Genomic DNA, 21,558 nt, shown 5'->3' on the forward strand with positions numbered 1-21,558 from the left:
GGACAAACATCGTGACAGGAGATTTATATATATTAAGATTATTGAAATGAAAGTAGCATATCATTCGAAAATTATAGGTGCTCCAAACAGACTAGGCTACCTAGATGCGCCCTGATATCATAGTGACATATAGGGATTATTTAATATATAGTGTAAACACTATTTAACGATTGTAAAAGGACTGTGTATTATATGGAATTATAGAGAGTTGTCGTTAAATGTAGAAAAGAAAATTATCAAAAGAAATCGGAATTATCAAAATAAATCGGAATTATCAAAAGAAAAAGTTTATTTCAGTGTTAGTAGTTATGTACATAAAAAATAATGTTATTTTAATGCTATTGCGTATAGACTGTTAGTTTTGTTTGGACACCAACACCATTTTGTTGTATTTTTTTACTTATTTTATTAATATTCTGCGATATTGCAATCAATCATTGGGACCCTTGTAAACAAAAGTACGAATTTCTTAGAAAGTTCATATGCATGATGCCGACAGTCGAGTTTATTGCGTGCCTGGATAATAAAGAGACAAAATAACGTACACAGCTGCGCAGTTTTAACTAATTTTAGCAACTTAAAAAGTACTTTATTACTAAATCTTTGTCGTTATTGTGATTAAGTGTAATTCTATGTAGGATGTATCACTGTTTGGAAGACCAGCTAAACCAACCAAAGCCAATTAATTTCGACGCTTTAGGGATTTCATCGTTAAAACTGAGGGACATTGGACATGTAGTTTACACTGTAGATGTATGTATATTCATTCTGTGTTCCCATTATTGCTATTATATAATATACTCAAAGGCGTTCAGTTAGAGTAAACGATTATTTGCTAAACAAAGCTGTTTAGCAAATATCCAAATAGAAGCTAACCACCAATGGTTCATTGTAGAATATAATCGCGTTTTAATTTATTTAAAAAATTCTTAGGATATTTAGTTATAAATTTTTTTTAGTAATTGAAATATTTTAGCTTAAAGCATATTTTTAGCTAAATTACAAATGTCAATCGTTTTTTAATGGCTGTCAATATAATGGTATTTATTAAAATAAACTTATGATCATTCGTACTTTTTACGTAAACAATATTTTGCTCGGCTAGTTAAAATTTTATTATGCACTTAGATAAAGATTTTCTATCGCATTAGCAATATGGCCTTATCGTGTACCTATAAAAATAATACTCAAATATAATTACAAATACAATAGTCTAGCAATGAGAGTGTCTACAATACTTTTATGTTGTTTTATAAATGTTGTAACTGGCAGAGACTTTTACGTGGGAATGTTTAAAAGGAATGATTTCTTGGTTGCCCAAGATAGATTGTACAAGGAGGGAGTGCCGTTCAGGAAAGTTTATGCGAAATATGGAAGAATTTTTAAGTGTCCCGTAAGTAATATATTAGTATGCGAGTGGGTATGATTAGTAATTCACAATCTCTTAATGTGGTTAGAACCGATACATGAGCGATAAATTATTTGCAAAAGATGCCTGTAGCTGTTTTGTAATAATTTGTTTTTAGATAAAAGGTGATCAGCCTTCCGTACTTGACACACAGCATCGACTTTCTAGGTGTCTAAGTGATGAAGGTTTCAAAGTGTTACTTTTTTTTACGAAGGCAGGTAGGTAAATGGATGGACCCCACCCACTGAAAACCTCTCAGCCCTTTACACGCCCTTAAGATGGGCCCTTGGGATTTGGCAGGCATTCTACCATAGGGAACCGGGCTTATATAGTGACCTGCGGTTCCGGGCCACTCGAGATCCCAGCCTTGAACCACCGGCCAAACTACGGTCAACTCCAGACCTCTTCCTCAATCATTACATGCACTCCACGTTGAAGGCACAAGGCTAACGAGGCTTTAGTTCACATATACCCACTGTTTAATAGCATATGTCATTTTCAGATAACATACTTTAGAGTTGTCGACCGTCTCGGTATAGGCCGTGGACCAAAAATCGAGATTGTCCGAGGAGGCCTACGTCATAAATACCTGGTCCTTCGTCTCCAATCCACCTACGGGTATCCCATATCCGTCAATGTCTACGTGGGTTGCGAAAATAAGATGAAATTAAAAACAATTAAAAAAACTTCCGTTGATCCTACAACAATAAAAGCCATAACCGCTGATGCTACTACAGACTTAGAAGAGAAACTTGGACCTGGTTCTGATGCTTCTGATACAAATTTAACTACTGTTCCAACTACTATTCAATAAATTCATTTGTTTTTTAATCCTATTTAATAAAGGTAATCTGGCTTATAATAGCAGCAATTTTTAAGGATTTGAGATAGGAAGGATGGAATATAAGAGATGGAGAACGTGAGCATCACGACGCTGACGAATAGGTATCGAGCTTAGCCTCTTACGGTACGTAAAGTTGTGGTCGTACTTTTTTAGGCCGAATATAAAACGGATACAGAAATTTAGGAGATGATCTAGTTTACTAAGCAATTCCTCGCTTAGGTCGAAGGACCAAAAATGGCAGAAGGAGAGATTGCACCAGTGAGGTTTAAGTGCTAAAAGGAAGAAAATTACTAACACAAACCCATCAAATTAATATTTGGAAACTTTTCATTATTTTTGTCGACCAAACAACGCTGTTATATAAACATAATACAAGCTTCATTAAATTACTAAAATTTATTTAGATTTATTTAAACATATTCTTATTTAGATATGCCTAAATATAATGACTAATTATTAAAGATCAAAATATTTATTAAGTTTCCAATAAATAAATTAAAAATGTATAATAAACTAGTACTGTACCCTAGAGTAACATCCGGTTATATTAACATGTCCTGTCATATTCTTCAATGTTCCGCGCGGAATATAAAATTCCTTTAGATATTTCCAAGCTATTATGAGCTTAGATAGTTTGACATGTCACGTAGCGAAGATGTTTTATGAGAGAACTCCATTAGAGTGTCCTAAATACGCCTTAACAGTTACACACTTTTAGAGACGATTGCAAACTTGTTCATTACCTACATAGAAGAGGACAGAAATTAAGGTATATTTAAGTGGTAATACTTAGCACGAACTGACACTTAATTCCCACGTATGTCAAATTCACCCAATCCGGAGGAGTTGTTCGGTTAGCCTGACTTACCTCTAATACCTGCACCAGAATTCATCGTTGGACGTCGAGACAGAATAGGAATATCCACCACAACGAACGTTCCACAACGGAGCGCTTTTTAAGGCGTTGTTTGCTGTGCACTACCTCTATGTGGTACTCACAATTCCCTTACCAATTAAACTAAGGGTTAAGAGCGTACTGATTCCTAGGCCGACAACAAACTTGCGAGCCTTCTGGTAGTGTGAGTAAGTATAAAAAAATTACTATCACCCTGAAACCCTAAAACCCTGTTCTATAAAAAAAAACAAATCTGCGTCCGTCTTCTTGATGATAGCCAGGAACTGGCAGGAACTGAAACAAGATAAAAAGTATCATTTGGACATATCCGCAGAGCCAGCGGAGTGAATATGTGTTTTATTCATAGTGCTGGCTGGATTTGGTCTCTCTTTCTCTTTTACGCAAGCAACACAAGATTAACCAATAAGGTGTTGTTAAAAACGATTAATGTGCTATAAAAGAACTTTACTTTTGACTTTGACCTCCCTTTGGCGGACACATGTGACTTCTTCGATACACAAAGTCCCCTCGGGTTATTTGCTGTGATATTGCGGGTTACTCAATTTTGAGGGAGTTGCATGGATCTAGTTAACGCTGCTTCTTCTTAAGTTCTCATCATATCGTGCATCCGTTTCATATTTTCATAAGTATTTGATTGTTTTAATTTTTAATAAAATAAAATGAAAATCTGTGGTTTGTTATTGTGAGACCTCGGGATGATCATCGAGTAATATTCTTATCCATATAATTATATTTCTTCATTCTCTTTTTGGGGCAAACAACGCTGTGATATACAAACTAAAATTGACATAATACAAGTATAGCTGATAAAACGTACTTCATAAATTGATCGTTGGGAAAACAAATTATCACATATTGCACTATTAAATTGCTGTGAGCTACAGTCTTCCCTTTACTCTATGTTTTTACGTGTCTCGGATAGCTGTGATCGCGAAATCCGTGTCCAATGTTTGCAAGTTTCTCAGTAAAGTTAGTTTATCTCATTTCAAAGAAATATTTAACGAAATATAATTAAAATAGTTTACATAATGTATCCAAGCATAATAAATGTTTATCGGTAAATAAACACAGTTCTTTGATAAAGTGGAATCAGCTGCCCACTGAAGAATTTCCGAAGAAATTCGGCTTAGGGTCCTACAAGAAAAGAGCGTAGTAATAATAAGGCTGGCAACGCATTTGCGGCAGTATCGTTTAACATCAAGTGAGCCCCCGTTCGCCTCCTATTACATACAAAAATTAAACAGTGGTCAAGTATACCACTAAACCGAGACTTATGACAATCGCAAGTAGGAGTAAACTTAATACTAAGTGACATATAAAGATTGAAAGATTCCAATGTAATGTTTAGGTCTTATTCGATTTTGTATAACCACTTAGTTCAAGATCAGTTAGCCATGTAGCATACAGCGTGCGACTCTCATCCCCGAGTTCTATCCCAGTTCACCAATGGACTATGTGCGCATTTAATACACGCTTGTATGGTGAAGGAAAATATCGTGATAAAACCAGTATGCCTTAGATCCAAAAGGACAAGGGCGTCTATAAGGCACAAATGCCGACTACTTATTTTATGACAAAAAAAATACCAAATGATAATGAAATAAAATGTTGCCTTAATCACTTCAACATGTGACTCTCCCGTGCGACCTGAGTAGGCTCGATCGGCGGCTGGACTTTCTTTCTATGTGCGCATTCAACATTCGATAAGACAGTGAAGAAAAACATCGTAAGGAAACCGGCTTTCCTAAGACGCAAAAAGGTGACGGCGTGTGTCGCCGGTACAGGTAGCTGATCACCGAAATGCCTATTTGATTGACAGATGATGACGACACAGATTCAAAAATCTTAGATCCAGTCCTAAAAAGTTGTAGAGCCGCTTTTTGTTTACATAGTTGAAATAGATTCACACGCATTAATACGTTTTATCTTTTGTATGAACGTGATTTGAATAAATAACAGTACCAGATGTTAGGAATAATCAGGAACAATTCACGCATTTAAAGAACCTAATAATAGATTTAAAGGCTATATAAGTAGATACTTGCGGAGGTTGTGAAGGTTGTAAGCAACCAGCTTGTTTACAAATTTCTCGCAAATTTGTTTATTTGGACGGATATTTTTCGATATACAAATATATCTATGTCTAATTAGATCAATCGGTAGTGACTTAATCTTGTATTTCTCATTGTGATAACGTTAAAAAAATTGACTTAAGAAAACAGTTTTAACATGAACAGCTTACGCTATTGATCCGAAATGTTTCCACTAGTGTGTCTATAAATGTCATTGTCAAGGCCCAGTGTTTTTTTAATTAGAACATTATTGTAGTATAAGGCAGTGTTTCCCAACGTAGGGCGTGGGCCCAAAGGGGGCAATATGATTGTTAATGGATGCAATCAAAATCAGCTGGATGTATCACAACGTGAAGACTTGAGACTGAAGCTCACCAAATTAGAACCTAATAAAATCTCTGTGCAGCAAGTATTGATCGAAAGGATCTCACTAAATGAATATAGAAAAATTATTTATTTATTTTATTATTATTATTTATTATTTTTTGAAAAATTTTAGGTAGGCTAATCCCCACGCACCTTTGCCATGCCATAAGGTACAAAATACCATGATAATACAAACATTAATATATAAACATAAAATAAAAACTACTTGATTACACAAAACGGTTACTGTCGAAACAACAAACACGTAGCATGCTTGTGTTCGACTGTCTAATCATAATACTAGGTTTTTTCTTCGAAGACTGCTTTTGAAATAAAATAAATGGTTATTTAAGAATGATAATTAAAACTTGAAGAATATAAAATGATTTTTTTTTTAGATTTATATATGTAATGTAATTACCATTCATAAATACTATTACGACGCCATCTTGCCTAGCATTATTTCAAGATGTTATATATCATATATTTTCTAGCTATATTAAAAGGTCCTTTAACCTTTTTAGGTGTAGGCCTCAGTTTTCTAATCTAATAGGCAAGTAGGTGAACAGCCTCCTGTACCTGACACACGCCGTCGACTTCTCGCGTCTCAGGCTAGCCGGTTTCCTCACGATGTTTTCCTTTACAGTTCGAGTGAATGTCAAATAAATAAATGGAAAATCCATTTGTGCACAGACGGTAATCGAGCCGGCGACCTCAGGGATGACAGCCGCACGTTGAAGTCGTTAGGCCAACATATGACAATATTTAACCAAATTAAAAATACTGTTTGTATAGGTTCTATAGTCACTAATAAATAATCTAAAATGTATTCTTTCCATTCCTGTCAAATGCTAAATTGCACACGAGTAAAATATTGCATTAATAGTATAAAATAAGCCGTTCTATTAATCACATATTGCAAATTATAAAAATGATATGTCTCTGTATTCATGATGTATATTTATATTTCTGTTTTAAAACACAAGCTACGCCATATTTCAAAGCTGGGGACACGTAAATCATATGACAAACGATGCATCCGATCTTGCTTATTATGAATGGTTGCAATTTCCATTGAGAATTATAGTTACGTGGGTTACCTCGAAGTTTTACAGAAATTCTGTAATGTAAAAAGTAAGGGAGGTAGTACACTATAAAATTCTTCTTGTTTTGTCATGGAAATTGAAATTGAAGTTTTAGTAAATGTATTTATAACTGTTAGCATGTATGGGGACTTTATAAAAGGATTATTTAGTAATGGAGAATTTGTAAAATGACCTCTAGTGACAAAATTAGGAACTAAGCATTGATGGCGTTTCAAATTACATAATCTAACAATAATGTAAAAACGTATGTATTTGAAAACTGTTACTATTCCAGTTTGTATTTTTGTAAATTCAGAAATCAATTTGAAAATCACATACGATGTCTTTGACAAAAGATTAAAGTTTCTTCATGAAATATGGCTATAAAAAACCTTGTGCACAAGATATGTATATAAATTTTTTATCAAACAAACCTCAAGTTTATTACTAAACAAAAATATATTTCATAATATATATATATATAAAAGAGTACCGAGAGTTTTTTTACGCCGGCTTTTTCTCTCGGCCTACACCCTCTGTAATCTTTGCCGATGAGGGATGTCTGCGATACAAATTTAATGACGTGAAATTAGTGATACCTGTATCGTATATTACATAATAAATAAAAAATTTCATGTCACTTAGATTCTCCAGTAATAAGGTTACAATTTATCGAATGCATCTTTGTATTCAGTTCAAGTATGTAACTTTCAATTAAGTAATGATTAATTAAAACAGTTTATCCCACTTTGTATTCGCTTATTAAAAGGCGTTTTCGATACAAAATGATGAGGTGAACTTTAAAAAACGTCACACGAGAAGCATTAATTCGCCATCGGTCGCAATATGTCTTCCAAAAGTTTCCAATTTACACAATCCGATCGTAAATCTGCGCAGCTCTGTCTGGAAATTTTAAAATATTACCGGACGAAATGAGGCTTCGTCTAATGGCTTAAGGTGTTTCGAGGGGCCCCAAAATTGTAGAGGGCTTACGTAGGTAAGGGGTTCTGTTATATTACAGTAATTTTAGCATTGTATATATTTTCTTCACGCTGATTTCTGAAGTTCACGTCAGTGGAGCGCCGTACAACTTCCTCCACTCAGCTATCTTCGGCAAGCCTCTGCGCCAGAAAGCCTCGAGATCTGGTGCCCTCCACTCTGACAGTCAAAATAAGTTTTTCAAAGTTTTTTAGACCTCAGTGTGTTAGATATCCAGAGAAACTCAGGATCCGATGTTAAAAAAATTCACTGAAACCGTCCTAGTGTGAACAAGTTCATTTTCTTCGTAACTATAAAACGTACATTCTTCATACACGTATCCCAGCGTCGTGATTAGTCCATAGAACGCCATGTCGTCCAAGGGAAGGTGGAAGGCACTGGACTAAAGGTCACCTACACGTTGGACTGACCAGATTTAGTCAGCAGTGTGCATGAAGTGTGTAATGAGTGCAGCATGACTACGACCAATAGGCAACGATGGCGAAACGTCACGAACGCATCACATCTGCCCCTTTTAATATTATTACTACATAGCGATCACGACCGCTCTGTCAAGAGTGTACTGGATAAGACGAAGGAGAGGTATATATAAGCCTTCTTTTAAGATTCCTTAAAATGAATACACATATTTTAATTGACAAATTCCTATCATTTATTAAAAGTATTAAAATTTGATTATATTTTAGGGCCCTAATTATGCACATGATTCCAATTCTGTTCACGCTTGTACCGGGATACTTTAAGACTCCCGAATAACGTTTTTAGGGTTGAATGATTTATTGCGAGGGAGATTAGAACCTTGTGGTAAATTCATGTCCCAGAGGTTTTAGTTGATTTTTAGAGCTTTTTGAGCGAACGATTTAAATTCCATGAAAAATAGCTTTTTAAGCTGGACGCTGGCGAAAAGCAAAAATTATGATACTTATAGTGTTGTGTTTTCGTTTAGAAATCTAAACTATGTATAGCCGTATCAAAGCTACAACGCAGGCTGAAGCTGGGCTGCTCTTGAATATCACAACAAGAATTAAGCATTTACTGCACCTGTTATTAAAAATTATTATTTTATAACGTGTTTGTTTGCGCTAGTCTCGAAGTCCGCTGGTTTGTATTCAATGTAAATTGGAAAAAAACATTATACAACATAGATGTTTTTATGTCATACTATAGTGGCCATTCTGATCCATACTGTTTCTAAGTCAAGTTCTATTAGTAAACTAGCTCATCCGGCAAATGTGATTTTGCTTTTAAAGATTATTACAATAGTAGAAGTTAAAAAACATGAATAAAGCAAGAACACAAAAAAATCATAAAAATATTTCAAAACGTTAGTTATGTTACATTAGTTAAGTTACATATTTTATATTTTAGTTAATAGTTAAAAGCTTAAACAAAATGTACACAATCGCACACTTGAAGCCAATATGAGCCCTGTAATTTTACCACACATATAAATTGTAATTTAACATCTCTTCTAATAACATAAGTGTCACTTAAATTTACGAACTCTTCATTAAGTCAAGTTAGTTTTTTATTACACTACCCATAATCTCAGTTATAAGCTTATGTTTTAAGCAATTAAATCCAGTTGTTACCCAGCTTCAAACAAAGTATTTGATTTAACATGTTTTTGAACATATCCATACATTAACCGCCACCGAACTTAACTCGGTTGAGAGATGTATTCGTTATATCGACATCTGTTGATTCCTGGGACAACAAAAAATCCAGTTTTCTCAATAAACTGTTTAGTATTCCGATGAATATGTAAGACGTAATATCGGCCATGTCCGAAACAAAACCTGATCGAGCGGGAAAATTGAGCAGATGCGGCTGATTCCACTACCTTTATCGGGTTACTTCGGGTACAAGGAAAATACGTTTGTAATGTACAAACGTTTGATACGGCAAAATGTATTTTTTCTTGTATAATCCACCTTTATTATGATACAAAACAATAATAATAAGATGCCATCGTGAATTTAGTATGTTTGGACAACATTGGTCAAATCGTTCCCATTGGCATTTTATTCCCATTTCTTTTCACTCTACTCGGTTATGAGAGGTTTTGCTGTCGCCTGTATGGTCTTCCGATCTTCGAATTCATCATCATCTCCTTTATCGTTTTCTAAAACACTATGCTTCTATTCTGTATTTTATTTTAATGACTCTTGTTTGTCTTATCTAGTTGCAAAATTGGTATTTTAAATTACAATTTGTAATTCGTTGATTTATTATTACACATATTAGCAGTCATTATGTTTTGCTATATAAGTATTAAAAGGGGTTGGTTGTAGAAAACGCCACACATGTCTTATTCTCAAGCTTACTAATTATAAATAAAAAATGTAACTATCGGACAAGCCGTTACGGTTGGTAAGAAAAACGGTGACAAAGAATTTTATCCTCTAGATTTATCTTGGGAATGCCACATCCAAACCCAAACTAGAAACAACAAGCAATGTGTCCTTCTGAACATTGATTTTCACAAATGGATCAGTAAGTGTATTGCGTTATAAAACCCTTCGCGATAAGTGGATCAGTGTTACAACTAACTTATTTATAGATAAAACCATTGTTTCTTTCAATTAGATTATAAAACAGATTTTTTTCAACAGCTATTAGTCCAATGTTAAGTTGAGGCATCGTTCTGTTTCTTGGGAACATTAAATTTGCTTAAGAAATTTTCTTTTGAATTTTGACATAAAGTTTTTTTTTAATATAAATAGAATGTTATTGGTCCGAGCCAGTTATCAGATTTTATGTTGTGTTGTGGTATAATTTGAGTATTGAATATTTGAGCATTAAATATATCTATTTTGGTATAGAAACACGTTCGAATTACGTAACTGTAGCCATGTGTGGTCGTATCTCTGAAACCATAAATAAAAATTTATTTATTCGTTTGACAATAATTCATTATAATGTGTAAGATTTGGGATCCCTTTTAAGTAAAAAAAATACCTGTTCCAGGGCTCTCAGCTCTTCCATAACACACTTAATACTAAATTCCATAAAAAATATTTACACTAATTACATACTTTATTAATTATTTTAGATTTTTTTACTGTTTTCGCACGTGCATGAGTGAGTGTGAAGGTTCATGTTAGCGAATGAATATGTGGGCTTTAATTAGGTTTATTCCAAATTAGGAAACTGTCTAGTTAGTAGTGGCGACAGGACATCATTCTACTTAGTATTGTCTTTGGTTAACATAGCTGTTACACATTGAAAGAAAACAATTTTTTAATGTTCACTGTGACCACGCACACTGTAAAGCACGCGGAACGTCGGAAAAAAATTATGTAAAATAAGTATAAGTTTATAATAATACAAATAACTTTAATCCGGTTAAAAAATTGTTTTCTATCATTCTACCTTCTTTATCCTAATTACGAAGCGTAATTAGTATCAGTCTTAGAGTTTGTATAGCATATGAAATATGATATATTATGACCGCTCTTACCTACTACTGTTGGACAAGTCTACGACGGGTATTAATTACGCTTAAGAAACAAGCGTTAGTAGAACATGCCGATACATTTTCATTATACTCATGTTTTCTTTTTCATAAAACTAACAACCTTTTAGGTCTGGGCCTCAGATTTCTGTATTTGTTACGTGAACATTTTTTTTAGTATAACATTATAATTATTGTTCATGTAATGGTATATTTTAATAATGAAATATAGTGATAGTAGTTTACTATGATGATTGATAATGTAATGTGATATTTAGCCGTATAAAAATCTACCTTTTAACTATTGAAGACAATTTTTAAGCGAATATGTGTGTCACAATATTCAATGTTTATATTGTACCACCATAATATTAGGTCCTTACATATGAAATTGGCGTTTTGTCGTACTGACCACTTTGACCTCAAATACCTCCTCTTTGGTTAGGAATTTCAAATTCAAATTTGTACAGCTATTTAGCTCATATATTTGTGCTTCGATGACCGTCATTCATTAGTTTTTTCCTTCTGTTTTTTTCTGTTTGCGTCACTCATATTACAAAATGGAAAACTTAAAGTATCCCATTATTTACGAGTACGAGTTCCGCCGTGGCACTAGTGCTGCGGAAATGACTCGAATGGTGAATGATGTGTATGGCGTTCATGTTGCAAAAGAAAACACAGTTTGTTTTTGGTTCGTTTTCGTTCTGGAAATTTCGACCTGCAGAACAAGCCCCGTGGACGGCCTGAGACCCAAGTTGATAATGTATTGAAGGCTATTGTGGAAGTGGATCCATCGCAAACCACGTCCGAGTTAGCTGCAGGCTAGGGTGTTAAACTGTTTTAATTCACTTGAAGCAAATTGGGATGATTACAAAGCTTGAAAGGTGGGTACCTCACGAATTGACTGAAGCAAACCGACAAACGGGCGTCGACTGCTGCGTTACATTTCTGCACCGGCACAATAATGAAGCTATTTTAAACCGAATCATTACCTGTGATGAAAAATGGATTCTTTACAATAATCGGAAGCGCTCAGCGCAATGGTTGGATCCTGGCCAGCCAGCCGAATCCTGCCCCAAGCGAAAATTAACCCCGAAAAAGTTACTTGTAAGCGTTTGGTAGACTAGTGCCGGTATTGTTCATTGCAGTTTTCTCAAATCTGGCCAGACTATTACGGCTGATGTCTATTGTCAGCAATTGCAAACCATGATAGAAAAGCTAGCGGCTAAACAACCTAGGCTGGTCAATCGCTCCACGCCACTGCTACTTCACGACAACGCTAGACCACACACTGCACAACAGACGGCTACCAAATTAGAAGAGCTTCAATTGGAATGTCTAAGACATCCTCCGTACTCCCCGGACCTTGCTCTAACAGATTACCATTTTTTCGAAATTTAGACAACTTCTTGCAAGGGAAAAAATTTAACTCTGATGGGGCAGTCCAAATCGCCTTCACAGATTTTATTGATTCCCTTCCGACTATTTTTTTTTTAGTAAAGGGATCAATGAACTACCTATGAGATGGCAAAACTGCATAGAAAACAATGGTTTTTACTTTGATTAATTAAATATATTATATTTAAAAATATTCGACTTTTTCTTCCTCCCATACAAAACGCCAATTTCATATATAAGGACCTAATATTTTCTCCCATATTCTGGCAAATAAATTATAATTATTATCTTAATAGGAAAACCTTCTGTGTCCGACACACGTCGTCGCCTCTTCGGTCTAAGGCATGCCGGTTTACTTACGATATTTTTCTGACGAGTATTAAATGCACATAGAAAAATTCCTTGCGATTCGTATCACGGCTCGTAACGGAATCATCCCCTATAGAAAAATAAAAAAGAAATAGCTACTGCGTGTAAAGTAAAAGAAGTGCGTTAATTATTAACAAAAAAAATATAAAATTACATGTAACACTTACGCAACTATACTAACTACACTACTACACCTACTACTAAACTACACTAACACAAAAATACTAACTAAAATAAACTGAAAAAAATATTAATAACAATGAAAAGTTAATCTTATGGTTAATGGGTCATAATTAATATTTATGAGTAGCTAATTACGAACAAGAGAATTGTTTAATGTGCTGCTTTAATTTTATTCGACGTCTTGGACAGAAAAAATATTTCTAGTTCGTACACGCCATCATGAACTCCTTTTTTACACCTAAAAAATAAGGTTAATAGATGATTCAGTAAATAGCAAACTAAAAGTTTTCACTTAAGATAAGTAAACCTTACCGCGAACTAATGACTCCCGTACATAAAAATCCAATACGTTTTTGAACGGAAGTCACGTTTCTAGATCATAACCTTAAACCAAGACTTAGTTTAAAGTCAAGTACAAAATATTTAGCTTTAAAAATATTTACAATTTTCTTAACCTACATGGTAATAATAAAAAAAATTATAGTAAGAAATATAAAAAGGTTGATCCCTGCAGCAGTATACCTTTAACGCTGGCCGATTTACTCGCTGTATTGCGATACTTATTCGTTGAGCGAGGAAAGCACCAGCTCTGAGGTCACCAGTACTATCTACCAGGCGCCAACTTAAATCTTTAAATAGGCATAGGCGCTATGCATTTGAAGCCCACGGCCCAAAAGTCTCTACTCCAAATAAAATCGAAGTTGTACAGAACTATTAAACATATTTCAATAGTTCTGCGTTTTGTAGTCTTCATAATGTTATTGATTTTTTATGTCCATTTAAAATATTGCATTTCTGTAATTAAGTGTTCCAAAAAGGATCCATCCAACAACTGAATCATTCAATTCGAATATTCAAATACATTCACACCGAATTCAATTTCCTCACGAAATATAATACCTCTTTAGAACACTGACATATAAAACCTTCGAGAAAAACTTTGAAATGCGAGTTCGCGGGGAGATAATCCACGTGGGGGGGGGGCGGTGTATAAAGAGGTGCGTCAGGATAATCCACTGCAAGACAGTTTTCACTTACCCGGTAACCCTTATTCGGCATACATTATCTATTACATAAATCCTCGCTGAAGATAATACCCAGGATTATTCGTAAAAACTTAAGGATAAAAACGTTAACATGCATACTGATTATAACAGAATGTAACTAATATCTGTCAGATGAAGCGAAGTAGTTTTGATGTACCAATTCATGTATCGTGATAGATTATATTATATTAAAAATATGGTGTTAAATTACAGCACTTGGTTTATGGATCATATTGACAATCGACTATTGGTAATATAAATACAAAACAATTGTTACGCCATGGCTATAAAACTATTTAATCACCTTCCTAGAAGTTATAGATCACTGCCGTGTAATACTTTTAAGGGGAAGGTGATCAAATTTTTAAAGGCAAAGTGCCTTTATAGCGTAGGCGAGTATTTGGACCATAGATTTCACACCAATTGTAAATAACTTAACTTTGACATTATTTTATGTTCTCTTATTGAGACATTGTAAAAATTGATATGACATTTGCATGCCTATTTATATATGGCTGATTATGCAGATATTTGTAGTTGATTGATCTAATCACTGTACCACTATCTTGGCAAATAAACGAGTTATTATTATTATAATAAAACGTTTTACGATGACGTAATTTATTGTAACATCAGCCACACTCGATGTAATAATTAAAATCTATCAAAATACATATAATATGTAAACAGCATTTATAAAAGTATAGAAGTATATGAAATTACGACAACATACATTTTCAATTTTACAAAGCAGATTAAGTTTGTATCAAATCACATTAGTAAGCTTAAAGACACTTTTCACAGCCAGCATCGGAATACTTGGTGTTGACATTTCAAACGACGTTCAGTTTCGCGGTCATTTGGACTGGAAATTAGCCTCCAAAAAGCTTGATGTACTGCATGCATGGCAAAATAGTACTTCTAATTGGAAACCAATTCGATTTGGGGTCCTTCAAGAAAAGAGCCTCCCAATTTTTATAAGGCTGGCAACGCGGTCGCGAGGCCGATGACATTGAGAGCGTCCATGGGGGCGGTATCACTTAACATCACGTGAGCCTCCTGCCCATTTGCGACCGATTCCATAAAAAAATCATCGGTTTTTTTATTCTATTTTTATATGCCTAAATTAATCTTATTATAAACTAATCATATTTTAATCAAAAATAATTCGTAAAAAATTGCAAACCCACTCAACATTAAGATACGCGATCAAATTCATAAATCGAACTAAGGTTTTTTAATCGTCCTAAAGCTCGAAATAAAAATAATAGAGGGGCGCTACAATGATTTTACGTCTGGTCTTCAGATTTCTGATATATGTATATATGTTTCATGATAATGTCAATCTAATAGGTAAGTAGGTGATCAGCCTCCTGGGCCTCACATACGCTGTCGACTTTTTGTATCTAAGGCAAGCCAATCCAGCCTTAGACACAAAAACCTCACGTTGTTTTCGTTCACAGTTCGAGCGAATGTTCAATACGCATACAGAGAGAAAGACCATCGGTACACTGCCGGGATCGAACCTACGACCTCAGGGATGAGGATCGCACGCTGAAGCCACTAAGCCAACACTACTCTTAAAGCTAAATACCATATATAACAGCAATCCATAAATCAAATTTTCGTCAATTTATTAAACCAATTCACACTCCTGCAATAACCTGATAAAGGTTTACGGTTAAAGCGAGCGTTCCCTAAATTGCTCGTAATTTCTCGTGTCGTAAAATTTTTCTGAATAAGACTTAAGTGATCATCGGCAGCTGTCACGCTGACATTTAGTAAATCACCGCACATTTAAACATTCATTTGACGTAAAAATCATGACATCTGTCATTACAAAATTTTAAGACTGCGAGTACAGAGTATACAATGTTATTTATATCCTACGCTGCTTACGATAATGTATTTTTTTCTTAATTATTGCGTTGTTTGATGCACTTTCACCCTCTATAACATTTATAGGTTTTAATTATTTTCGTGAATATAACCATGAATAGGTTAATAAAGATGTACGTGAGAAGATTTTTATCGACTATATTATGTATAAGAGAAATGTAAAAACCTATCTGTGTACGTGACGAATTATCGAACATCGAATGAGACTTGCCATGTTAGAAAGAAATATTGAAGCGCAACAGTGTATGCCTAGAGACAGAAGTTACTCCATTACTACTATTCTACGGTGGGAAGTCTTACACAACTAATTATAACAATATAATATTGCAATCGAAATAAAAACATTTGAATACAAAATAATAATTTTAAAATGTAAAGAAAAAAAAATATTTAACATTAACATTTTTTTCTTTAATAAGTTGCTATAATGGGTCACCCCAATGGAGCAAGTATGTATACTGCACACTTAAAAAAATCATATTTGCCCTTTTCATAAGGTTAGATTTAGCTGACGGCAGGCACTGCCTGATTGCTTTCGGAGTTCGCTATAGCCCAAAAATTATTCATTCATTTGTACCTCATTAATTTATTCTTATACTCTAGCATAACTCTATTCAATCATGAGGAACGAGAATATAGAAACTCGTGGCCTTATTAAGGACGATGGCGCGTAAAGCAAACAAATAAAGTCCAAATGAAAATAAATATAATAACTTGAAAGTTAAAAACAATGGTTTTAAAATTATGTTTGTTTTTTGTCGTATATATTGTTTTACAATATCCATACATAGCAAGTAATAGGCTATGCCAAAAATTAATCTGGTTTTGTACAGGAACAGCACATTTTGTATGGCAATCAAAGTTCATAATAATTTAGCAAAAACATTAAAACATATTTTTACTAGAGTTTTTAAAAAATTGACGAAATGTTTGTACTGTAATAATATATTTTTATATTGTGATTTTTCACTACAAATAATATAAAAATTGACTATAATGACACGGCTCGTAATATATGTAACTTCTATGTAAAATTCATTTTAAGACAAAATTGTGTGGCAGAAAATGCGAACATTATATTGTACCACTAAAACATTTTTTCTTGCAAATAAATTATTATTATAAAAATTTCCATAGTTAAAATATTAGTTTTATGGTATGATTAATTTTAATTAAGACGAAGTGTCTACACGTGTTAAACTAATCGATAATTTTAATTATGCTTGTATTATTCGTGTTGAACTTGAACATGTTGCATATCATTAATTTAATCAACTAAGAAGCCGATGTTCAATAAATTGAATTCTCTTCCAAAATTAAAGAAAAACTAATTTTGTTTCCATACACGGTTTGAGCAACCAGACTTGTTTCATTAAGTTCCACGTAAAAATTATATAAGTTTTTAATTTGAACTCACCTTATACTTGATACCTGATATCTGGGTACATAATAAAACTCGGGAATAAGCAAGTGTTTCCCAGGCAGTCCATGCCTCACAGGGACCGATTTGATAGTAATTCGATTTATTTATAAATATTTAGATTGAATTACAGTTTTTTACTATATGTTTAGAAAATTTGCTTACTATGTTTCGTTAACAATTACCTAAAACCTATCTTAGTTTCTTAACTACATCAAGCATGCACAAAAATGGTTGAAAGCCTGGATTTCGAATTCCAACCAATATAACCGTTGTTTATAATCATTATTTATATGACTTATTAGGTTATTTATTGGCCTATCGGTAGTGCTGTTGAAATTACAGAGTACCAGTGGAGATAGCACAACATTAGGAATACACTTTTACTGTCATAACATGTGACTCATAAAAAGTATATTTAAGGTGATGCTTCAAAAGTCGTTAAAAATCATACAATTTGCATACAAAATACTTCGTTCCTTGCAACTTTATACGTTTTATTTTATTAATTTCTAAGCGCTCTCAAGAGCACATAGATATAATAAAGTCGTTAAAGACTGATGTCTGTGCATTGAAGCTTTCATAGTATAAGAAAAGTGCGTTATTGGAGGTAAAGTGTACGGCTCTTCCATGCTTGAGTTCAATCTTTTAGTGAATACCGTAAAATAAAACATCGTGGCTAGGATGTCTTAGATCCACAGCTGAGTGTATAAGGCTATGAAAACTGCTACTATTTTATCTATTATTTTAAGACCTATTCCTCTCCTATGCTCTTCCTTCTTCTATCTCAACCAGCATAGCTTTAAACATCCAACTGTCCGATACGATGTCAATGTGTCGTCATGTCTGTACTGAGCAGTACATAAATAATATCTCAACCCCTGGAATTCCTTCTTGCCACGTACCACTTCTCTCTGGTACCAGCTGCCATTTCCAAACCGAACCCCCCTAGGCCCTCAAGAAACGTACCATTCTCTAAACGGTCGGAACGCAGTTTATTCAAAGTGACCCAACTTGTTTGCCTCCTGTCCCATAAAAATAAATATTAATAGCCTTTTAATATGCCAATAAACTATAAACAATACGAATTATTATTCTAGTGATAGTATATCTTACCGAAGATCCATATCCACTTTCCCAGTAGCAAAGATCTCCCCTACTCTTCTCCGTTGGTTTCTATTGCGCGCATCGCGCCGAAAAACATTTCCCTATATCGTTCTAAACATCCCATTGACTACCTGATCGTGTTACTCCGCTTTCCGTAATACCGCAGATACAAGGTTTAAAAAGCCCCCTTTTAATAAATCCTATTCTTAAATATCAGATCGGTGGTAAGTCAGGATTAATCGCTAGTCTTGTGTAATATTCGTAAAGCGGATAACAATTTTGTAGTTGAGTGTGCTTGAAATCAAGTGCTCGATATGAAAATTTAAAGTATTTTACCAAGAGGGCCTCAGATATTAATAAGCTTTCTTAATTATTATTTAAAGTACTCTTCTGGTGTGTAATTTAACGCAATATTGTGGGTAAAATTAAAGTGAAATAAGGTTTAAATTAATATAAATTAAATCTGCAACAACTTTCGAGATTATTGAGTGGCAGGGCTGGCAAAATGCCATGGTCCCCCGAACCGAGAGGCCGCGGGCTCAATTTTTTTTTTAAATTTCATTGTAAATGTATGCAGGCTTCCTCACGTTTCCTTCACCGAAAAGCTAGCGAATAGATGATGAATGCATTGAGATATTATGTTCTATGGATGAGTGCGACAGGCATTGGGCTAGCGTGTGGAATATAGACCATTCCTTCTCGCCTAAAAGAGGAGTTATTTTAGTGGTATTAGTGGGACATACATGTTGTACATATACATATAACGTGTCATTGAGTACGCTGAAAATCTCAAAAGAAATTGCCAATGGTGCTATAGTTACTGTTGAGTAGTATGTTAGGATAAATAAAGATTTCTGCCGCAGCTGACCTGAAGATAAGTAGATTATAAGTAGCTTTATATAAGAACCATTTTGATCACATCTGATTGAAGCACCTCCGAATTTTTGGGTGATCTGGACGTCTACACGAATTATGAATTATTAATAGGTGCGCAAGTGGGAGCCGTGACTTTCGGTCTATGGTTGTTAGCCCTTAACGTGTAGACAACAAAGATTTGATATTGTTTTATTTAAAGGGACCAGAGGCAATCACGCTTTAGTCACGTTATAATGACTCCTATTTCTTTTATTAAAGTATAGCGCATCTCGGCCCCACATGGAGTACTGTTCTCACCTCTGGGCGGAAGCTCTCCGGTACCAGCTCCTACCGCTTGACCGTATTCAACGAAGAGCGATTCTAGTCGTCGACGACCAGTCATTATCCGTTAGAGATGTGGGGTCTCTCTGCATCTTCTACCGCATTTACCATGAAGAGTTTTCAGAGGAGTTGTTCGGTCTAATATCGGCCAGCGGAGTTTCAATATTGGACGTTAAGGTAGAAAACAAAAAACCATCTGCATCACCTCGACGTCCGTCATTCCACAACTGTGCGTTTTCTAACGCAGTTTTTTCCGTGCATCACCGCTAAATAGATATATATAATAAACCGAAACCTGGAAAATTTTCGAACCAATTCGACTTGTCACATTTAAGAATTGGTATCCCCTTTAAGAAAAGAGCGTACCAATTCCTAATTGTGACAATGTGAGTGTCCATGAGCGACGATATCACTTAAATTCAGATGAGCTTCCTGCCCGGTTGCTACATAAAAAAAAATCACTTTTTTTGATAGCATAACACGCAAAACATCACTTAAAAATAGCACGTAAAAATAGCAATAGTAAAAAATCTAAATAAATAATAATTGTCATCTGTTGCCAAAAGGACACCTTCACTTGATCACTCTTTCTAAATCTGAAAGGAAATTACTTGAAGAATGTAACAATTGAATGTATTTAAATCGGTAGACGTAGCATCATCATCATCATCAACAAGGCGGTGGATGGCTGCATGATGCACCACGATGTATTAGATCACAATTAAATGTTATTTATTTATTAAGAAATACATATATTATCCTTACAGACTATGCCAATACGATAATGTCGAGAATTACATAATATAAACAATATAGCTACTGTGAATTCACTCTGCGAAATTATAAATATATCGATATTGTCGGAGACAGCATTCAGTAGTCGCAACGTCTTAGATAACGGGGATCTATGCAACAGACTAGTTCTTGACCTATGCCTTCGCCGTCGCACATATCACATAGGTACTAAGAAACCCAGTTCTTGGAGTACACTTGGGTTGCACACTACACCACTATAAAATCACTGAAGTGTAATGATTTCAAGCGCCAGGTGAGTATTTAGACCATAAATTTAACAACAATTATAAATAACTTAACTGTATTATTAAGACATTATTATAATTAATGTGACATTCGCATGCCTATTTTTATATGGCTAATTGTGTGGATTTGTATAATTAATCAATCTGAATATACCACTTTTATGCAAATAAACGAGTTATTACAATTATTATCACCATTCTTTTGGTTTCCACTCGATGTAGGCCTTCTAAATTTTTCTCCAACTCTATCGGAATAGCGCCTTTTGCATCCACTTGCAGCTTGCGTGCTTCGTAATGTCGTAGGCCCATCTTATCGGTGGGCTTCAAGGAGTCTCTGGTTATACATAAATACTTCTCTCGTCTTGTCTTGTCATCAAATAGAGAATTGTCATACAATCAATCCAAATTGCTAATTCATTTTAAAAGCGTGTACTCAAAACTAACAGTAATGTCTCTCTTTCTCTTGGGGATAATTTTTAAAACTAAATGCTTAAACTTTCACGTTTTCATTAAATCATTGTTATTCGGAAACGGTTTTTTACCGCGAGGTTTATTTTTCACTTTAATTTTGACTAATGGTTTTCGCAACGCGCTTTCCAAATTAAACTGAGTTAAGGTTTGTATTCACGGGTTTTAGGTTCTTTCACTGGTTATATAAAATGAAGTGAGATTACAGTTTTTATTCAAGATAATTTTGTTAAATTGTAATGTATAAAATGACCGAAACGTTTTTCAGGACATTATAACCAAAA

At 34.3% G+C, this 21,558-nt stretch overlaps 1 long non-coding RNA gene across 1 annotated transcript; it reads left to right on the plus strand.

Moving 5' to 3' along the window:
* The first annotated feature begins 1,151 nt into the window (after window positions 1-1,151).
* LOC123714333 lies at window positions 1,152-2,272 on the plus strand. The gene is made up of 2 exons (XR_006754296.1): window positions 1,152-1,393; window positions 1,911-2,272. It is a non-coding gene; the product is annotated as an uncharacterized LOC123714333 (long non-coding RNA).
* Window positions 2,273-21,558: the final 19,286 nt, after the last annotated feature.

This window comes from Pieris brassicae, chromosome 9, assembly GCF_905147105.1.
Source record: "Pieris brassicae chromosome 9, ilPieBrab1.1, whole genome shotgun sequence".
Lineage (NCBI taxonomy): Eukaryota > Metazoa > Arthropoda > Insecta > Lepidoptera > Pieridae > Pieris > Pieris brassicae.